The 17,500-nt window shown below is 58.0% G+C and overlaps 2 non-coding genes and 1 pseudogene across 2 annotated transcripts; all 3 read right to left on the bottom strand.

Moving 5' to 3' along the window:
- The window catches only part of LOC126435109 (large subunit ribosomal RNA), a 6,729-nt pseudogene extending 2,166 nt beyond the window's left edge, over positions 1-4,563 (bottom strand).
- Positions 4,564-4,751: 188 nt separating this feature from the next.
- Positions 4,752-4,906, bottom strand: LOC126434920 (5.8S ribosomal RNA). The gene has a single exon (XR_007579583.1). It is a non-coding gene; the product is annotated as a 5.8S ribosomal RNA (ribosomal RNA).
- Positions 4,907-5,257: 351 nt separating this feature from the next.
- On the bottom strand, positions 5,258-7,167 carry LOC126435013 (small subunit ribosomal RNA). Its single transcript, XR_007579667.1, has one exon. It is a non-coding gene; the product is annotated as a small subunit ribosomal RNA (ribosomal RNA).
- Positions 7,168-17,500: the final 10,333 nt, after the last annotated feature.

Raw genomic sequence — 17,500 nt, 5'->3', positions numbered from 1 at the left:
GTGTCCGCCTCCCGCCCGCGACTGCGCCGTGCCTTCGTAGGGAAGGCGTTGATGCGGGCGCGGAGGGCGTCGATGTATTCACGCCCAGATAGCAGGCGACTGGTGTCGGCGACCCACTGATGTTGGCCACTGACGGCGGCAGAAGATGACAGTGCCGCACCGTCAATGGCGATGTGTAGGCGCGCCGCCCACATTTCCCCAACCTGCGTTGACGATTTGAGGAGGTGGCCCTCCCACATTAGGTGGCGCTCCAGCACCTCGATCTCACGCTGCACCTCATCCATGCCTGCACCGTCGCAGGCTGGCCCTATCTTCTTCAGCGCCAGGAGACGGGACCGACGGAGGGTCGGACCCATCCATCGGCAAGATGGAATGCCGAGGCCCCCCTGGGCAACAGGAGCGTGGAAGTATCCCAGGGGGGTGTCCGCCGGAAGGCGGAACCATCTCCTGACGGCGGCTCGGATGGTAACGTCGGCCGACTTCAATGCACCCACCCGGGTGCGGCTGAGGGCCAGCCCGTGGTACAGGCCAGGGAGAAGTACGTTGGTGAGAGCGTGGAGGCGCTGTTGCGGCTTCAGCGGAGCTCGGGAGATGACGTCAAGCTGCTCCACCAGGTGGCTACGTGGATTGAAGACACAGCGACCCGCCGTGGAAAATTGCAGCCCCAGGTACCGGAAGGTTTCACCCACACGCAGGGCAGGCATGGTGGTATTGCCTGCTGTGAAGGTGACATTGCTGTCCACCTTCACCTTCTTCTCGCGCCCTGACGCGACTAAGGCGAGGGTGAAACACTTCCGGGCGTTGATCTGCAGCCCCAGGTGGGCGAGGGCTGCGGTAGCTGCGTCGATGAGGGACTGCAAGCCCCTCGGGGTCGCTGCAAACAGCAAGACGTCATCTGCAAAGGCCGCAGCGTTGACTCTGCGACCGAGGATCCGAGCTCCGATGTGGGAGGGCAGTTGGCCTAAAACGTAGTCCACCGCAAAGTTGAACAGGAGGGGGGAGAGGGGATCGCCCTGGCGAACGCCCCGTGCTGGCTGCACAGACACGCCCACGCCGGCGCCGTCCGCTATCACTGTCGTGCTGCCCTCGTAGCACCGCTCGACATACTCGACAAAGCAATCCGGCAGGCCATGCGCCTTCAGCACGGGGCGAAGGGCAGCATGATCTACCGAATCGAATGCCTTAGATACGTCGAGCGATGCCACAAAGACAGAGCGGCAGGAGCGGACTGCGTCGGTGAGAGCAGTGTCCAAGATGAAGGTATTTTCCAACATCCCATCCCGAGGGATGAATGCCCGCTGACGTTCGTCCACAGCACATGCGCGCATCAGGCGTGACGCGAGAACCTTGTGAAAGGTCCGCGCCAACACCGAGCAGACCGTAATGGGGCGAAAGTCAGCGGGGGATGTTGGTGCAGCCGTTTTCGGGAGAAGGGACGTCCGCGCGCGAAGCAGGCGTTCCGGAAGGGCGCGGGCCAGAAGGAAGAGATTCATCACTTTCACCAGGACTTCGTGCGGCAGGCGCCGCAACTCCGCTGGGGTAAGGCCGTCCGGCCCGGCTGCTGATCCCCTGGGCGGCAACGCGGCGGCGACCTCCTCATGTGTGACCGGCCCCCATATGCACTCGAGAGCGACAGGCTCTGAGTGCGGGAGGAGGCGGTCACGAATGAAGCCCGCGGTGGAGATGGAGTCATAGTTACTCCCGCCGTTTACCCGCGCTTGCTTGAATTTCTTCACGTTGACATTCAGAGCACTGGGCAGAAATCACATTGCGTCAACACCCGCTAGGGCCATCGCAATGCTTTGTTTTAATTAGACAGTCGGATTCCCCCAGTCCGTGCCAGTTCTGAGTTGATCGTTGAATGGCGGCCGAAGAGAATCCGCGCACCCGCGCGCCCCCGGAGGAGCACGCTAAGGCGGACGCGGCCTCGCAGCAAGGAAGATCCGTGGGAGGCCAAGGCACGGGACCGAGCTCGGATCCTGCACGCAGGTTGAAGCACCGGGGCGCGAACGCCGCGCAGGCGCGCGCATCCTGCACCGCCGGCCAGCACGAGGCCAACCAACGGCGAGAGCAGACCACGCCCGCGCTAAACGCCCGCACTTACCGGCACCCCTACGGCACTCACCTCGCCCAGGCCCGGCACGTTAGCGCTGACCCACTTCCCGACCAAGCCCGACACGCCCCGATCCTCAGAGCCAATCCTTATCCCGAAGTTACGGATCCAATTTGCCGACTTCCCTTACCTACATTATTCTATCGACTAGAGGCTCTTCACCTTGGAGACCTGCTGCGGATATGGGTACGAACCGGCGCGACACCTCCACGTGGCCCTCTCCCGGATTTTCAAAGTCCGAGGGGAAGATCGGGACACCGCCGCAACTGCGGTGCTCTTCGCGTTCCAAACCCTATCTCCCTGCTAGAGGATTCCAGGGAACTCGAACGCTCATGCAGAAAAGAAAACTCTTCCCCGATCTCCCGACGGCGTCTCCGGGTCCTTTTGGGTTACCCCGACGAGCATCTCTAAAAGAGGGGCCCGACTTGTATCGGTTCCGCTGCCGGGTTCCGGAATAGGAACCGGATTCCCTTTCGCCCAACGGGGGCCAGCACAAAGTGCATCATGCTATGACGGCCCCCATCAACATCGGATTTCTCCTAGGGCTTAGGATCGACTGACTCGTGTGCAACGGCTGTTCACACGAAACCCTTCTCCGCGTCAGCCCTCCAGGGCCTCGCTGGAGTATTTGCTACTACCACCAAGATCTGCACCGACGGCGGCTCCAGGCAGGCTCACGCCCAGACCCTTCTGCGCCCACCGCCGCGACCCTCCTACTCGTCAGGGCTTCGCGGCCGGCCGCAAGGACCGGCCATGACTGCCAGACTGACGGCCGAGTATAGGCACGACGCTTCAGCGCCATCCATTTTCAGGGCTAGTTGCTTCGGCAGGTGAGTTGTTACACACTCCTTAGCGGATTCCGACTTCCATGGCCACCGTCCTGCTGTCTTAAGCAACCAACGCCTTTCATGGTTTCCCATGAGCGTCGATTCGGGCGCCTTAACTCGGCGTTTGGTTCATCCCACAGCGCCAGTTCTGCTTACCAAAAGTGGCCCACTTGGCACTCCGATCCGAGTCGTTTGCTCGCGGCTTCAGCATATCAAGCAAGCCGGAGATCTCACCCATTTAAAGTTTGAGAATAGGTTGAGGTCGTTTCGGCCCCAAGGCCTCTAATCATTCGCTTTACCGGATGAGACTCGTACGAGCACCAGCTATCCTGAGGGAAACTTCGGAGGGAACCAGCTACTAGATGGTTCGATTAGTCTTTCGCCCCTATACCCAGCTCCGACGATCGATTTGCACGTCAGAATCGCTACGGACCTCCATCAGGGTTTCCCCTGACTTCGTCCTGGCCAGGCATAGTTCACCATCTTTCGGGTCCCAACGTGTACGCTCTAGGTGCGCCTCACCTCGCAATGAGGACGAGACGCCCCGGGAGTGCGGAGGCCGCCGCCCCGTGAAGGGCGGGGAAGCCCCATCCTCCCTCGGCCCGCGCAAGGCGAGACCTTCACTTTCATTACGCCTTTAGGTTTCGTACAGCCCAATGACTCGCGCACATGTTAGACTCCTTGGTCCGTGTTTCAAGACGGGTCGTGAAATTGTCCAAAGCTGAAGCGCCGCTGACGGGAGCGATTATTCCGCCCGAGAGCATCCCGAGCCAACAGCGGCGCGGGTCCGGGGCCGGGCCAGGTAGGTCCGTCATCCGGGAAGAACCGCGCGCGCTTGCCGGGAGCCCGAGCGCCCAAAGGGGCGAATCGACTCCTCCAGATATACCGCCGGGCAGCCAGCCAGGACACCGGGGCTCTGCCCAACAGACGCGAACCGAGGCCCGCGGAAGGACAGGCTGCGCACCCGGGCCGTAGGCCGGCACCCAGCGGGTCGCGACGTCCTACTAGGGGAGAAGTGCGGCCCACCGCACACCGGAACGGCCCCACCCCGCGGCGAGTGGAAAGGCAACCGGACACGACCCCGCCGCGGATTGCTCCGCGCGGGCGGCCGGCCCCATCTGCCGAGGGCGGAGGCCAGTGGCCGGATGGGCGTGAATCTCACCCGTTCGACCTTTCGGACTTCTCACGTTTACCCCAGAACGGTTTCACGTACTTTTGAACTCTCTCTTCAAAGTTCTTTTCAACTTTCCCTCACGGTACTTGTTCGCTATCGGTCTCGTGGTCATATTTAGTCTCAGATGGAGTTTACCACCCACTTGGAGCTGCACTCTCAAGCAACCCGACTCGAAGGAGAGGTCCCGCCGACGCTCGCACCGGCCGCTACGGGCCTGGCACCCTCTACGGGCCGTGGCCTCATTCAAGTTGGACTTGGGCTCGGCGCGAGGCGTCGGGGTAGTGGACCCTCCCAAACACCACATGCCACGACAGGCGGCAGCCTGCGGGGTTCGGTGCTGGACTCTTCCCTGTTCGCTCGCCGCTACTGGGGGAATCCTTGTTAGTTTCTTTTCCTCCGCTTAGTAATATGCTTAAATTCAGCGGGTAGTCTCGCCTGCTCTGAGGTCGTTGTACGAGGTGTCGCACGCCACACCGCCAGCCGGCTGTGCACGCTACCGAGTAAGTACCGGTATGCGAACCGCCAGGCGACGGGCGCGCATCGCACGTTTAAGGAGGCGCGGCCGGCCCCACAGGCGGCCGCGACGCTCCCAGGTCTGCGAAGCGGGGCAAACGCCGCGCGCTTCAGTATACGTAGCCGACCCTCAGCCAGACGTGGCCCGGGAACGGAATCCATGGACCGCAATGTGCGTTCGAAACGTCGATGTTCATGTGTCCTGCAGTTCACATGTCGACGCGCAATTTGCTGCGTTCTTCATCGACCCACGAGCCGAGTGATCCACCGTCCTGGGTGATCTTTTCTTAGTTTCCACCGTCTCTTTCAAGACAGTTGCATAGGCGGGACGTAGGCGTGTGGCGGCCCCTGTTCAAGCGTTCTGTGTCCAACGGCCTCACGGCCGATGGGCGTCGTACGGCTCCACACCGGAGCGGACAGGCAGTCGGGCGAAAGTCATTCAAAACCGGCGCCAGGCGCCAGGTGCCGCAGGCCAGCCGCTCCAGCGCTTCAGCGCTCGTACCACACAACATTGGCGTTAGTTTTGAGAAGCACGCGTGGTTCCGCACGCGGCGCACGGCTACTGCGAGCCGTACAGGTAGCGTGTTGCGCGACACGACACGCACATCGAAAGACATGCAGTCTAGTCGGTAATGATCCTTCCGCAGGTTCACCTACTGAAACCTTGTTACGACTTTTACTTCCTCTAAATGATCAAGTTTGGTCATCTTTCCGGTAGCATCGGCAACGACAGAGTCAATGCCGCGTACCAGTCCGAAGACCTCACTAAATCATTCAATCGGTAGTAGCGACGGGCGGTGTGTACAAAGGGCAGGGACGTAATCAACGCGAGCTTATGACTCGCGCTTACTGGGAATTCCTCGTTCATGGGGAACAATTGCAAGCCCCAATCCCTAGCACGAAGGAGGTTCAGCGGGTTACCCCGACCTTTCGGCCTAGGAAGACACGCTGATTCCTTCAGTGTAGCGCGCGTGCGGCCCAGAACATCTAAGGGCATCACAGACCTGTTATTGCTCAATCTCGTGCGGCTAGAAGCCGCCTGTCCCTCTAAGAAGAAAAGTAATCGCTGACAGCACGAAGGATGTCACGCGACTAGTTAGCAGGCTAGAGTCTCGTTCGTTATCGGAATTAACCAGACAAATCGCTCCACCAACTAAGAACGGCCATGCACCACCACCCACCGAATCAAGAAAGAGCTATCAATCTGTCAATCCTTCCGGTGTCCGGGCCTGGTGAGGTTTCCCGTGTTGAGTCAAATTAAGCCGCAGGCTCCACTCCTGGTGGTGCCCTTCCGTCAATTCCTTTAAGTTTCAGCTTTGCAACCATACTTCCCCCGGAACCCAAAAGCTTTGGTTTCCCGGAGGCTGCCCGCCGAGTCATCGGAGGAACTGCGGCGGATCGCTGGCTGGCATCGTTTATGGTTAGAACTAGGGCGGTATCTGATCGCCTTCGAACCTCTAACTTTCGTTCTTGATTAATGAAAACATACTTGGCAAATGCTTTCGCTTCTGTTCGTCTTGCGACGATCCAAGAATTTCACCTCTAACGTCGCAATACGAATGCCCCCGCCTGTCCCTATTAATCATTACCTCGGGTTCCGAAAACCAACAAAATAGAACCGAGGTCCTATTCCATTATTCCATGCACACAGTATTCAGGCGGGCTTGCCTGCTTTAAGCACTCTAATTTGTTCAAAGTAAACGTGCCGGCCCACCGAGACACTCACTCAAGAGCACCCTGGTAGGATTGCAACGGGGTCCGCCTCGGGACGCACGAGCACGCACGAGGCGCGTCGCACGCCTTCAGCTCGCCCCACCGGCAGGACGTCCCACGATACATGCCAGTTAAACACCGACGGGCGGTGAACCAACAGCGTGGGACACAAATCCAACTACGAGCTTTTTAACCGCAACAACTTTAATATACGCTATTGGAGCTGGAATTACCGCGGCTGCTGGCACCAGACTTGCCCTCCAATAGATACTCGTTAAAGGATTTAAAGTGTACTCATTCCGATTACGGGGCCTCGGATGAGTCCCGTATCGTTATTTTTCGTCACTACCTCCCCGTGCCGGGAGTGGGTAATTTGCGCGCCTGCTGCCTTCCTTGGATGTGGTAGCCGTTTCTCAGGCTCCCTCTCCGGAATCGAACCCTGATTCCCCGTTACCCGTTACAACCATGGTAGGCGCAGAACCTACCATCGACAGTTGATAAGGCAGACATTTGAAAGATGCGTCGCCGGTACGAGGACCGTGCGATCAGCCCAAAGTTATTCAGAGTCACCAAGGCAAACGGACCGGACGAGCCGACCGATTGGTTTTGATCTAATAAAAGCGTCCCTTCCATCTCTGGTCGGGACTCTGTTTGCATGTATTAGCTCTAGAATTACCACAGTTATCCAAGTAACGTGGGTACGATCTAAGGAACCATAACTGATTTAATGAGCCATTCGCGGTTTCACCTTAATGCGGCTTGTACTGAGACATGCATGGCTTAATCTTTGAGACAAGCATATGACTACTGGCAGGATCAACCAGGGAGCTGCGTCAACTAGAGCTGAGCAGCCGGCCGCCCGGGAGTGTGTCCCGGGGGCCCGCGCGAACACGCAAGCGTCCGCTCAATTATTCTGCAAACAGGAGGAGGCTGAGCTCCCCTGCACCATACACCTCGAAACCCTCTCAGGTCCCGGCGGCGCGCAGCGCCGTCCTAAGTACTTGGTCGGGTTCGAGAGAGGCGCAATCGCCCGGAGTTTGGCGAGTAGACGCTTTAGGTGCGACCACCCGTGCTCCCAACTGAGCTTGCCGCTGCCGACAGAGGCCCGGGAGCGTGCTGTCGTGGCATTGCCGGCGGGAGACAACACGCGCCACCTACGGTGACCGGCAGCTCCAACGCCAGCGCCACAGAAGGACAAAAGCCCCACTTGGGTGCCGAAGCGAACTCTCCCAGCACAGCGCACGCGCCAACACGTCCGCACAGCTGCGATACAAACCACCTGCGAGAACCGCAGAGGCGACCGAGCAGCAGACGGCGTCGCGGCGCCGAGCGCCGGGCGGCGGCGCATCCTCAGCGCACACAGTCCTCAATCGGACCAGCACACTGCAGATGTCCACCGCGCTTCGCACCGGGCCCGCGAGGACCTACTTTGGCCGCACGGCGCCGCGTGCAGGGTGCGCCGGCGCGCAGCTGCGCCGCCTGCCGCCTCCGTCGGCCGGCGCGCCTGCCACTGGCCGCCCCCACCAGCCGGCTGTAGCGCGTGCGCCCACGCACCGCGCGGCCAGCACGCCGGGAGGCCCCCCCTCACCGGCCGGGGACGGTCCCACCCAGCCACCGCCGCGTATCGCTTCACACCCAGATGCCATTCACGTTCGTGGGCATGGTGGGTATCGCTGGAACAACCGGTTGGTAGCTCAACCGATCGTCGCCATCACTGATTCACCTCTAGCGAGAACAACCGCACCACAACGGTTTACCAGTTGTTCATTTGCGTAACGTCACCAGCAAACGTAGGCGTCCATCGCCATTTGCAAATTCAACGATTGTTGCATGCCTGTGTCAGGTGTCACGACACACTATGTCTGCCCACATACACGCAACAACATGTGCACGCTTCGCGAACACGTGGAAGGTGGCCCCCGTACGTATGCGATGTCCATTGCGCGAACGACTGTCAACCGGCCTCTGTCGCATGTCGCAGATGTGGAACGCAGTGCACCATGCTATCACGGTGTGTGAGAAGAGACGACTACGTCTGACAACACGCGCCACTACATCAACAGACGGCTCATGCTGATCGCCATCCAGGGCATACCACACTGCAATCCAGCTCTTATAGGGCGACGACACGTAGCTGAGTGCACAACATTTGGACCGCATGGTTCGCCGTTGTTGGCGCAGTCGTTGTACGGTCACATGTACCACGATGTATCATTCAGTACATGAGGACCAATGTGCAGTACAGTGTGTGATTTGGACGTACAACATCAGCGGACAGTTGACACAGGCCGTACCACAGCGTAGGCTAAGTGCTTCGCCATGCGAATGCCAATGAACAACTGCAAATGCCAATGAACAACTGCAAATGCCAATGAACAACTGCAAAGGGCATTGAGCATGTACGTCCTGCTGCCATCCACATTAGTGTATAGCTGCAAGGTGTTTAACATGAAGCGATACACTGGGGACCGGGCAGTGCGAGTAGCAAACTATATTGCGGGGGTTGCAGTTAGGCAACACTACACTAATTTAACGCGTCGTATGACAATTACAGAGCAGGTTAAGGCCCAACGTGTGTTGGGTTAAGGCCCAACGTGTGTTGGGTTAAGGCCCAACGTGTGTTGGGTTAAGGCCCAACGTGTGTCGGGTTAAGGCCCAACGTGTGTCGGGTTAAGGCCCAACGTGTGTCGGGTTAAGGCCCAACGTGTGTCGGGTTAAGGCCCAACGTGTGTCGGGTTAAGGCCCAACGTGTGTCGGGTTAAGGCCCAACGTGTGTCGGGTTAAGGCCCAACGTGTGTCGGGTTAAGGCCCAACGTGTGTCGGGTTAAGGCCCAACGTGTGTCGGGTTAAGGCCCAACGTGTGTCGGGTTAAGGCCCAACGTGTGTCGGGTTACGGCACAACGTGGGTTACGTTACGGCGCAACGTGGGTTACGTTAAGGCGCAATATAGGTTACGTTAAGGCGCAATATAGGTTACGTTACGGCGCAATATAGGTTACGTTACGGCGCAATATAGGTTACGTTAAGGCGCAATATAGGTTACGTTAAGGCGCAATATAGGTTACGTTAAGGCGCAATATAGGTTACGTTAAGGCGCAATATAGGTTACGTTAAGGCGCAATATAGGTTACGTTAAGGCGCAATATAGGTTACGTTAAGGCGCAATATAGGTTACGTTAAGGCGCAATATAGGTTACGTTAAGGCGCAATATAGGTTACGTTAAGGCGCAATACAGGTTAGGTTAAGGCGCAATACAGGTTAGGTTAAGGCGCAATACAGGTTAGGTTAAGGCGCAATACAGGTTAGGTTAAGGCGCAATACAGGTTAGGTTAAGGCGCAATACAGGTTAGGTTAAGGCGCAATACAGGTTAGGTTAAGGCGCAATACAGGTTAGGTTAAGGCGCAATACAGGTTAGGTTAAGGCGCAATACAGGTTAGGTTAAGGCGCAATACAGGTTAGGTTAAGGCGCAATACAGGTTAGGTTAAGGTGCAATACAGGTTAGGTTAAGGCGCAATACAGGTTAGGTTAAGGCGCAATACAGGTTAGGTTAAGGCGCAATACAGGTTAGGTTAAGGCGCAATACAGGTTAGGTTAAGGCGCAATACAGGTTAGGTTAAGGCGCAATACAGGTTAGGTTAAGGCGCAATACAGGTTAGGTTAAGGCGCAATACAGGTTAGGTTAAGGCGCAATACAGGTTAGGTTAAGGCGCAATACAGGTTAGGTTAAGGCGCAATACAGGTTAGGTTAAGGCGCAATACAGGTTAGGTTAAGGCGCAATACAGGTTAGGTTAAGGCGCAATACAGGTTAGGTTAAGGCGCAATACAGGTTAGGTTAAGGCGCAATACAGGTTAGGTTAAGGCGCAATACAGGTTAGGTTAAGGCGCAATACAGGTTAGGTTAAGGCGCAATACAGGTTAGGTTAAGGTACGACATAGGTTAGGTTAAGGTACGACATAGGTTAGGTTAAGGTACGACATAGGTTAGGTTAAGGTACGACATAGGTTAGGTTAAGGTACGACATAGGTTAGGTTAAGGTACGACATAGGTTAGGTTAAGGTACGACATAGGTTAGGTTAAGGTACGACATAGGTTAGGTTAAGGTACGACATAGGTTAGGTTAAGGTACGACATAGGTTAGGTTAAGGTACGACATAGGTTAGGTTAAGGTACGACATAGGTTAGGTTAAGGTACGACATAGGTTAGGTTAAGGTACGACATAGGTTAGGTTAAGGTACGACATAGGTTAGGTTAAGGTACGACATAGGTTAGGTTAAGGTACACATTGTTGTAAGGAAAGGTTTAATGGGGGGGCGGGGCGGCCGGTTTGTTGATTGTGATTATAGTAAGTGGATGCCTGCGGCATCATCTGATTTGCCACGTCAGGATGCACCTTTGGCTCATGACAGGCGGCGCTCTCATTCCATGCTTGTGGCAGACCTGTGTCTTTCATTCCTGCCATTGTTTGTGTGCTGTGAGAGGAGGCAGTATTGTGATGTTGGGTGCACCCCTGTGTAGGACATGTGTGGGTGTTGGTGGCTTGGCTGAGCAATGGTGGTTGTCGGGTGGGTGGGATATTCTGTTTTCTGAGTGGACCTCCCAGTCTGGTTATGACAGTGTGGATTGTCTAATGTGGCGGAGAGGATGCACTGGGTGTTGTTCCATGCTGGTGCTTACATATTGTCTGTGTGCGTGTTACAGGGAGAGAGTAGTGCGTGATAAGGGTGTGTGGCTGACGTGTGGTTGTGATTGTGAGCAGAGTCTTTCAGCATGTATACGGACAGTTGTATACATTATCTGTATTCTGATGGCTCTATCTATTACTAATCAGCGCCGTGTATACGTTTAATCCGGTTCCAGTCGAAACTGTTGTATCTCTGTACATTAGTGACACGGCGAGCCCGCTATGTAGTTACTCGTCTCGGCAGCTTCCACCGGTGTATGGCAAATGATTATAAGGAATCAGTCTAGTCGTCAATACCGATGGTGTGACGTCACATGTCTGGGGTGGGGGACGCTGCGCCCTTCCGGTGGGTCATGGCCTAGAAAGACTCTTCCCACGCAGGGGGGCGTGGACTGTCATTGACTCTTCCGAGTAATATACTTGCCGTACGTTTTTGCGACTGCGAGTGCAACGCTCACCGGTACCGACATGGATGGAGCGCCTCCTAGCTGACCGCTCAGCATCGGCATTCGTACAGAGAGCAACGCGATCGCGTCTCTAGCTCGTAACTGGTACAGCTCGCAGCTCATGTATAGGGACAGCGGGAATGTCGCATATTGGACGTACCTCTTTTTTTTTTTTTTTTTTTTTTTTTTCTTTATTGTAATTTGGACACCCCATACAAGGTGGGCTGGCAGCGGAACAGTGTACTCCGCTCTTCAGCCATAGGCAGTACAAGAAAAAAGAAAGGGAGACAGACAAGTAACAGAATGGCGGTTAAAAAACAGGAGATACAATAGTTAAAAAAAACATGAAGCCGTTCACACTTGACGAAACAAACAAGAAAAACCGTCGGCACTGGGCACAAGCACTGACGAGGTAGATGACACACGTGAACGAAGGAGCGTGGACGGCGAAAAACACTGAGGCACAGACACGACGGCACAGACACTAATCCGAGGGCGATGATCTCCGGCGCGCGAAAGTTCACGATGCGTGTGCGAGTCCGGGGACCTGCCAAGAGAGGAGGAGGAGGAGGAGGAGGAGGAGGAGGAGGAGGAGGGGGAGAGGGAAAGCGAGAGGGGTGAGCAGGGACGCCACGGGCAGGGGAAAGAGGGGGGGAGGGAGGAAGGGGGAGGGGAAGCCCGGAAGAAGAGGGGTGGAGGGAGGGGATGGGGGAAAAGGAGAGAGAAGGGAAGGGAAGAGAAAGGAGGGAGGGTGCCGCAGGGAAAGGACACCAGGAGGGACGGGGGGCAGGGTCAAAGTTGATAGGAGGGGTAGATGGAGGGGACGAGGACATCATCAGGGAGAGGGAGCTGGCGGAAACCACCTTGGGAGAGGGTAAGGAGGGTGGAGAGATGGAGACCGGGTGGGACATGGGAGTACAGGCGCGGCAGCGGGCGGGGGTGGGAGAGGATCGGGGAGACGAGCGGGTGAGGAGGATCGAGTTTACGGGAGGTGTATAGGATGCGTAGCCTTTCGAGGAAGAGGAGGAGGTGGGGGAAGGGGATAAGGTCATACAGGATCCGCGTGGGGGAAGGGAGACGGATGCGATAGGCAAGGCGGAGAGCATGGCGTTCAAGGATTTGGAGGGATTTATAAAAGGAAGGGGGGGCGGAGATCCAGGCGGGATGGGCGTAACAGAGGATAGGGCGGATGAGGGACTTATAGGTGCGGAGGATGGTGGAGGGGTCCAGACCCCACGTTCGGCCGGAAAGGAGCTTGAGGAGACGGAGTCGGGAACGTGCCTTGGCTTGGATTGTCTGGAGATGGGGAGTCCAGGAGAGGCGACGGTCGAGGGTGACGCCAAGGTACTTAAGGGTGGGGGTGAGAGCGATGGGACGGCCATAAACGGTGAGATAGAAATCAAGGAGGCGGAAGGAGGGAGTGGTTTTGCCTACAATGATCGCCTGGGTTTTGGAAGGATTGACCTTGAGCAACCACTGGTTGCACCAAGCGGTGAACCGGTCAAGATGGGATTGGAGAAGGTGTTGGGAGCGTCGCAGGGTGGGGGCAAGGGCAAGGAAGGCGGTGTCATCGGCAAACTGGAGAAGGTGGACGGGGGGTGACGGCGGCGGCATGTCCGCCGTGTACAACAAGTACAGAAGGGGGGAGAGGACGGAGCCTTGGGGCACACCGGCGGAGGGGAAAAAGGTGTAGGAATCGGTGTTATGGATGGTGACATAGGAAGGACGGCGGGAGAGAAAGGAACCGATCAGACGAACGTAGTTAATGGGAAGGGCGAAGGTTTGGAGCTTGAAGAGGAGACCGGAATGCCATACGCGGTCATAGGCGCGTTCGAGGTCAAGAGAGAGGAAGATTGCGGAGCGACGGGAATTGAGCTGTTCGGAAAGGAGATGAGTGAGGTGAAGGAGAAGATCGTCGGAAGAGAAGGACGGCCGAAAGCCACACTGGGTAACGGGGAGGAGACGGTGCTGGCGGAGATGCTGGTGGATGCGGCGGGTGAGGATAGATTCCAGGACCTTGCTGAAGACCGAGGTAAGGCTGATGGGACGGTAGGAGGAGACGGCGGACGGCGGTTTGCCAGGTTTGAGGAACATGAGGATACGGGAGGTTTTCCACAGGTCGGGGTAGTAACCGGTGGACAGGACTACATTGTAGAGCCTGGCCAGGGTGGAGAGAAAAGAGACAGGAGCTTCACGAAGGTGACGGTAGGTAACACGATCGTGACCAGGAGCGGTGTTGCGTTTGGTGCGGAGTGTATCGATGAGATCCTGTGTGGTGATGGGGGCATTAAGGTCCGTGTGTGGAATGTTGTCCAAGTACTGGAAACCAGGAGCGAGGGGAGGGACAGAGGTGTCAGTTCGATCGCGGATATCTGGGAAGAGGGAGTAATCGAACTGGGGATCATCAGGGATGGAAAACACATCGGACAGGTAGGAGGCAAAGTGATTGGCCTTACTAAGGGCGTCAGGGAAGGGGTGATCATCGTGGAGAAGAGGATAGTAGGGGGAGGGTTTAGTTCCGGTAAGGCGACGGAAGGCGGTCCAGAACTTGGACGAGTTTATAGGGAGGGTAGCATTTAGACGGGTGCATGTCTGTCGCCAGTCCCGGCGTTTCTTGGCCGCGAGCAAATTTCGAATGTGTCGCTGTAGTTGCCGGTGGCGTCGTAGGGTGTCCGGGTCACGCGTGCGGAGGAAGGCACGGTAGAGACGACGGGATTCACGGAGGAGGAGGACGGCCTGTGGTGGTAAGGTAGGACGGTGGGGGTGGACGGCAACAGTAGGGACGTGGGCCTCCACGGCCTCAGACAAGGTCTGCTGGAGAAAGGAGGCGGCATGGGTGACATCATCGGGACGGCGGTAGGCGAGAGGGTGGCTATCGACCTGAGTGGAGAGGGTATCCCGGTAGGCATTCCAGTTGGCACGGGAATAGTCATGGATGTACTTAGGGGGAGGGTCATGACGAGGGTCGGGGCGGGGGCGACGGCCGTCTGACACGGTGAGGAGGACAGGGAGATGGTCGCTACCAATAGGCTCCAGGACATCCACCGTAATGCGACCAAGGAGGTTGGGGGAGGAGAGGATAACATCGGGAGTGGAGTTGGATTCGGGACGGGTGCGCTGGGGGATGGGGATGAGGTCGCCTTGAAGGGAGGAGAGGAACCGATGCCACCGCCGTAACTGGGCAGCGGAGCGACTATGGATGTTGAGGTCGGCGGCGATCACATAGGAGGAGAAGGTACGGTCGATGTGGGAGAGGAAGTCGAAAGGAAGAGGGGCGTTGGGGCGGACATAGATGGTGGCACAGGTAATGGTAAGGCCGGGGAAGAAGAGACTAAGGATCAGGTGTTCGGTGGGGTCGGGAAGGAGAGGCTGGAGCCGAACGGGGATCTGGCGGTGGTGGCCAATGGCAACTCCGCCACGCGCAACTGGGAGGGGATTATCGGAGCGGTGGAGGAGATAGGGGGAGGTGTGGATGGAGTGGTGGGGTTGGAGGAAGGTTTCATTAAGGAGGAAGGCATCCACACGGTGGGTAGCAAGGGTGTGCAGGAAGAGGTTCTTGTTGGCGGGAAGGGAGCGGATATTGTTGAAAAGGATACGATGCTGTCGCGCCATTGGAAGGACTTAGACGAGGGTGTCAAGGCGGGAGAAGGTGAAATGGGCCTGGTTATTGGAAAAGGTGGCGTACATTTTAAGGTGGAATATGGAACGGGCGGCGAGGGAGATCTGTTGTAAGGTGTGGGGGCGCTGAAAGGGATGGACGTTTTGGAGGACAATGGTGAGGAACCTGATGATGTCCTCAGCAGTGGGGGGGGGACGAAGGGAATTGCCAGGAGGGGTGGGGGCGTCCAGGGGACGGACAGGGACGGTGAGTTCAGGAGTGGTAGGAGGAGGTCGGGCTTTACATTTTTGGGAGTAGGTGGGGTGGGGGAGGCTGCAGGTATTACAGGAGGGAGGGGATTGGAGGTTGGGGCACTGCCGGAGGAAGTGCGCTTGCCGACAATGCGGGCAGGTGGGGGCCTCGCGGCACTCGGCTGTTGGATGTGCATTGTAGCGCAGACATCTCTGGCAGCGCAGGGATTGAGGGGGGGAGCGGGAGGGGTCGACTTTGAACCGCTGATTGAAGAGGAGGGCACCCTCCTTCAGGAGACGGTCAATGGAGGGGGCGTCCTCAGAGAAAACCCGCATAAGGCGGGTGGGGCCGGTCGCGTTGAAAATGCGGCGGACTGCCCGCACCTCCAGGGTGGGATGGGCCTTCAGCTCCGCCAGCACCTCCTCCTCCGTGATCGACGGGCTAAGCCGAGTGATCACGGCGGTGAGGGTCGGCGGGCGACGCGGGGGTTGGGGTTGGCGGGTAGGAGATGGGGAGGGAGCAGGGGTGAGGGTGGCGTGAGGACCAAAACGGGTGATGGGGAGGCGGGAGAGGATGTCAGTATGGAGGGTGGGGCTGGGGGACGAGAGAAGAACAGAATCCCGTCTGGGAGTAAGGAGAGATATGGGGGCGCCAGGGAAATGTTGGCGGAGGAGGAGGGAGAGATTCCGGGCCTCGAGGAAGGAAGGATCGGGATGGGACAGGAGATATTTGTAGAGACCGGGTGGGGAGGAGGAGGAGGAGGGAGCGGGGCCTGGTGGGGAGACGTCCATGGCATTTTGGGGTGGGGATGGGGGGCGGGGTGGAGCCTTTTTAGGAGCAGAGGAAGTGGAGGCGCCACTAGGGCGTTTGACAGCGGCAGATGGGCGGGTGGTGACATGAGGGACGGGAACGATGGGGAGGTGGCGGGAAGGGACAGGTCCCGGCACGGACGCAGCAGTCGGCGCCGGAGAGAGTGACTGTGACGGTGCAGGCGAATGTGGCAGTGATGGTGATGGTGACGATGACGGTGGTGGCGGTGATGGCGATGGCGGCGACGGCGACGGGGAGAGCTGGGCGTGGGCAGTGGCCCGACGGGCCACCACCCTAGCCGGAGCTGCAGTGACAGGCTGGGGGAGGGGGGGGAAAGGATCAGAACGAGAGGAAGAGGCGGGAGAGGGGGCGACAAAGAGCGAGGGCGAAGGGATAGAGAGGAGGGGAGGGATGGAAGGAGGGGGGTGGGACTGGGCACACCAAGTGATAGTGGTGGTGGCGGCGGAAGGGGACGTATACACGATGGCGGTGGTGGTAGTAGTGACGGTGGTGGTGGGGGCGGACATGACGACAAGAAGAAGAAAGAAAAACACAGCACTAAAGGGACAGGACACACACTGGGAGGCGACGGCGACGGCGACGGCGACGGCGACGGCGACGGCGACGGCGAGAGGCAGGGACGCTGCTGCCGCGGACTGGGCCGGGGCGGCGGCGGCGGCTGCTGCTGCTGCTGCTGCTGCTGCTGCTGCTGCGGCTGCTGCTGCTGGCAGGACTGCTGCTGGCTGGACTGCTGCTGGCACCGGAGGGCTGGCTGGCTGGCTTGCTGGCTGGCTGGCTGGCTGGCTGGCTGGCTGGCTGCGGGACCACCGCTGCAGGCCGGGACCGGGAACTGCTGCTGGCTGGCTGGCTCCTGTAAACCCTAGCACTTCGATTAGCGCGAAAACGGCACTATCGAAGGGCGGTAACCTTTCGGTGTACCGCCGGAGATGGACGTACCTCTTCATGAAACGCATGTTATAGGGGTGGATTGCACATTGCGACTGCGGGAAAAGTCCGCCGTTCATCCGCTGGAGTTGCGAGTTGGGCGGTTGGAGTGGGGCGCAGGTGGAGTGATTGCCGGTCCACGATTTCGTGCGGCAGAGGCGCTGGCGTTGGGGTGCTGTGGTCGACAGAGGACGCAGGCTTTGTGGGTGGGGTCGAAAGATGGGCACTGTGGGCCCATCGATGTCTTGGTCGGCTTGGCGTCTCATAGATGGCGGTATCGTCGTTGCAGGACGTCATGCCGCGGGAGACCTACAGATGGCGCTGTGTTTTGTGGTGCGCTCGACATGGCGGACGTAGTGTTGTCAGATTCGCATAGATGGAGGTATTGCATGTGGTTTCGCCGTATTTTCATAGATGGCGAT

Source organism: Schistocerca serialis, unplaced genomic scaffold, assembly GCF_023864345.2.
Source record: "Schistocerca serialis cubense isolate TAMUIC-IGC-003099 unplaced genomic scaffold, iqSchSeri2.2 HiC_scaffold_1196, whole genome shotgun sequence".
In the NCBI taxonomy this organism is placed as follows: domain Eukaryota; kingdom Metazoa; phylum Arthropoda; class Insecta; order Orthoptera; family Acrididae; genus Schistocerca; species Schistocerca serialis.
This window is presented reverse-complemented; position numbering and strand designations above follow the sequence as displayed.